At 34.4% G+C, this 4,779-nt stretch overlaps 1 pseudogene; it reads left to right on the top strand.

The window, feature by feature from the left end:
- Positions 1–1,854: 1,854 nt before the first annotated feature.
- On the top strand, positions 1,855–1,952 carry LOC112915652 (U6 spliceosomal RNA; annotated as a pseudogene).
- Positions 1,953–4,779: the final 2,827 nt, after the last annotated feature.

The following is a 4,779-nucleotide window of genomic DNA, read 5'->3' as shown; positions in this document are numbered from 1 at the left end:
TCACTTCAAATTGTTGCCTTGAGATCATGGTACTTCTGGAATAAAATAAGATTAAGCATTTTATAGTCTATTTTTACTATATTATATTTTTTTTAAAGTTCCTATGAGGTCCTTCACAGAAGAATATTTTAATGAGTTCAAAAGGAAAACAAATGACCACCACCTACATTATGTAAATGTTAAGGGCAACACTGGACAAAGTGCAATTATGTGAAACATGTGCTAAATACAATCATACTTTGAATACGGTCTGTTGTTTCTTCCAATGTTTAATTCTATGCTAGACAATTTCAAGTCCATTTTCCTATTTCCAAACCAAGCTACAACTTGTCAGGTTGTATTTTATCTTAGAGCTAGGTTACCAGAGATATTTAGTGAATACTAGTACAACGAATAATTATGCATTGCATTTATGTAGAAGATCCACAAGTGCAATACAATTGCAAGTCAAAGTATATTCTCCTATATTTCCCACATAAAGAAATACAAATCTGAGCTCAGAGTCCTTAAGTACCGAATTAATATCATATACGGTTGACCCTTGAACAACATGGGTTTGAACTGCATGGGCCCAGTTACACTCAGCTTGTTTTTAATATAGTACAGTACTGTAAATGTATTTTCTCCTCCTTATGATTTTCTTAATAACATTTTCTTTTCTCTCACTAACCTTTTTGTAAGAATACAGGATGTTATACATATACAAAATACATGTTAATCAACTATTTACGTTATAGGTAAGGCTTCTGGTCAACAAAAGCTATTATAAGTTTTTGAGAAGTCAAAGGTATACATGACCCCTCGGGGGGGGGGGGTCAAAGCCCCTAACTGTCGTGTTGTTCAAGGATCAACTGTAATTAGTAATGACTGACGAAACTTGACACTATTTCCTCAAAGTCTGGGAGTATAATAGGAAAAAAGGTAAAGTAAAAGAGCTTGGGTTTTAAAATTGAATTATTAATTAAAATAGTTAATACCAGTATTGTAAGGTGTAATTTTTTATAAAGGTATGCTACCAAGCTATAGTAGTCTTAGAAAGAAATAGATAAATACAGAAAACCATCCTTCTATGTTTGTCTCACTAGAAAGAATCAACATGTTGCTATTTCAAAATTTTTATCTCAGATCCTTTGCACTTGTATTCCTAAAGGAAGTAAAACAGTGAAGAATAAGCATTATGCATTCATTAAATGCCAACTATGTGGCACTGTGTTTTTTTGCTTGGAATTCAAGGATGAAACTTATTTTCCTTGCCTTTTAAGATAGTGTTTGGGAGTAAGCAGGAAATTACATACATCATTCCAGTTCAACATAGTAATTATTAAGTAGGTATGTAAGAAATATACAAAAGCCTTAATACTTCTCTCTTAGAGCTTCCACTTATCCTGTTTCATAGCAGCTTATTTTTATTGCTTTTGAAGGTGTGCAGATTACAACAAAGGTTATAATTTTCCTATGAATTATTTTTCCTTATGCAAACGAGCCATGATTTTTAAACAAGGCAAGATTTTGGGACAATACCAAAAGGAGTGTATCTATAGCCCATTCTGTTAAAATTATATTGCCAACCTTTTATATTTGGCCTGGAGTTGAATAAAAATAGAAGAATTAGTAAGGATTATACCTGGCGTTTTTTAGGTTATGCATTGTACTCAACTACCTGGAAAAATGAATATGTAAATGTAAAATACAGCTCACTTTCCACATGCAGAACCAGGCACCTTGGCTTAGGGCCTTGTCCATGAGCTTTGTTAAATTCAGGTAAAGATTCCTTATGGACTAACGACAGCCGTAATTTTTAGAGCCTCCATTACTGGACATACTATAAGAAGTATGCTTTATATAAGATCCCCAGTGCCTGCTTTGGCAGCACATACATAAAATTGGAATGATACAGAGAAATTAGCATGTGCAAGAAGGACATGCAAATTTGTGGAAAATTCCATATTTTTACATCCTTTGTTCATGACAATAAGAATCCATTTGTAAAAATGACCATACTACCCAAAGCCATCTACAGATTCAATACAATCCCCATCAAAATGTCAAAGTCATTCTTTATAGAAATGGAAGAAACAATTCTAAAATTTGTATGGAACTAGAGACGACCCTAAAGAGTCAATAAAATCCTAAGAAAAAAGAACAAAGCTGGAGGTATCACAGTTCCTGATCTCAAACTACATTACAAAGTCATAGTTACAAAAACATAGTTATAAGGTCCTGGCACAAGAATAGACCTATAGATTAACAGAACAGAAGCCCAGAATTAAATTGTAGCACATGAGGTCAACTATTAAGTGATTAGGGACCCAAGGATGAAAGGATAATCTCTTCTACAAATGATTGAGAAAACAGAAGAAACACATACAGAACAATGAAATTGGACCCCATCTCAGACCACTCATAAATATTAACTTAAAATGGATCAAAAAGATAACCTCAAAAATGATACCATAAAACTCCTAGGAGAAAAGAAAAGAAAAAAGTTTATCAGTACTGGTCTCAGCAATGATTCTTTTTGGACATGACACCAAAAGTACAAATAATGAAAGCAAAAAAAAATCAACAAATTGGGAATACATCAAACTCAAAAACTTCTGCACAGAAAAACAATTTGGCAGGAAAGATAACCTACCAAATAAAAGAAAATTTTCCCAAATTATATATCACATAAGGGGTTGTGGAAAACTCATGGAACTTAAAAGGTTTCTGATTTTTAAAATGGCAGAAAAAAAAATGGCAGAAGACAGGGCACCTGAGTGGCTCAGTTAAGTGCCTTCAGCTCAAGTTGTGATCCTGATTCCAGCATCCTGGGATCAAGATCCCATATCACATTGGGACATTGGGCTCTGTGATCAGAGGGGAGTCTGCTTTTCCCTCTTCCTGTCCCCCTGGCCTATGTGCTCTCTCTCTCTTACTCTGTGTCTCTGAAATAAATAAGTAAAATCTTAAAAAAAAAAAAAATTAAAGATAAAAGAAAAATCGGCAAAAAAACCAAAACATTTCCCAAAGAGGACCTCAAAAAGGCCAAAAGACATATGAACAGATGCTCACTATCTCTAATCATCAGGAAAATGTCAATCAATACCATAATGAGATTTTCACCTCACACTAGTTCGAGTGTCTATCATGAAGAAGTCAAGAACAACCAGTGCTGGTGAGGAAATGGTGAAAAGCAAGGCTTACACATATTAGTGGGAATGTAAATTGACCTAAACACCATGGAAAACAATATGCACATTCTTCAAAAAAATAAAAGTAAGTCTACCATATGATCTGGCAATTCCACTCTTGGGTATATAGCTAAAAAAAATGAAAACAGGATTTCGAAAAGATATATGCACCCTCATGTTTATTACAGCATTATTCCCAGCTGAGATATGAAAATAACCCATCAGTGCATCAAAAAGATGTGTGTGTATACATTTATATACACACATACACACACATAACACACACACACAATGGAATATTACTCAGCCATAAGAAAGGTGGGTATCTTGCCATTTGCCTTGATCACATTGTTAAGGTAAGTCAGAGAAAAGGAAGTACTGTGTGATATGTTTACCAGAAGATGGAGACTGGAGAGATAAGATTGATAGTGTTTAAAGGTATAAACATTATGAGTAGCAAATAAGCCATAGAGATATAACACACACTATAATGAATATAGATTATTATACTATTATTACGTAATGTCATAAATATTACCACAATGCTGGTCATATTATAATACATGAATATATCAAAGTAGCACACTGTATACCTTAAATTTATACAATGTTACATGTGTAATTTATTTTAAAAAATGCATATATTAACAAAACAGAACAGAGTCCCATGAATAAACCCACATATATATGATCAATTAACTGAGGACAAAGGAGAGAAAAAATAAAATGGTGAAAGGACACTTTCTTCAATAAATGGTGTTGGGAAACTGGACACTTATCTCACACCATACACACACACACACACACACACAAAAAAAAAAAATCAACTCAGAATGGATTAAAGGATTTACACGTCTGCTTAGCCTGATTAAACTTAGCATCACACCCTTTCATGAAAATTGTAAGAACCCAAACAGTGTCATTCTTTCATACTCTAACCCAAATTGGATGCAAAATACTTTTTCCTGATTTCCTTGGTAATGATCAGACATACTAGAAGGCTTACAAATTAAATGCAGACAAGAGAATTGTTAAAACACACACACACACACAAAACACACACACAAAAAAAACCACTACCCTGCCCCAGAGTGTATAGGTCCTGTTCTGTGATGGAGTCTTGAGTTAGTCAAACTCTGAATGCAAAGATTGGCAGGGCCTCAGGAGCAACTTGTCTGTATTTCTTATTTCCCTTCCTTCTCTTTGTTTATCTCTTCCCATGATACACTAATTCATATTTCACCGTCAAGATATCCTTGCTGTATTAAAAATAAAAGTACTCTGCAGCCTTAAGAAGACCAAGAGAAACCAATTTCCAGGCTATATTCCACAAAGGACTTCCTTGATTTCCAGTGTTTGGGGTTTTTGTATATTTTTTTTTATTGGAGTTCTATTTGCCAACACATAGTATTATAACACCCAGTGCTTATCCCATCAAGTGCCCCCGCTCAGAGCCCATCACCCAGTCACCCCATCCCCCTGCCCACCTCCCTCTTTTCGTTTCCCAGAGTTAGGAATCTCTCATGTTTTGTTACTCTGATTTTTTTCCCACTCATTTTCTCTCCTTTCCCCTATAATCCCTTTCACCATTTCTTATATTTCCCGT

This window comes from Vulpes vulpes, chromosome 14, assembly GCF_048418805.1.
Source record: "Vulpes vulpes isolate BD-2025 chromosome 14, VulVul3, whole genome shotgun sequence".
NCBI lineage: Eukaryota > Metazoa > Chordata > Mammalia > Carnivora > Canidae > Vulpes > Vulpes vulpes.
This window is presented reverse-complemented; position numbering and strand designations above follow the sequence as displayed.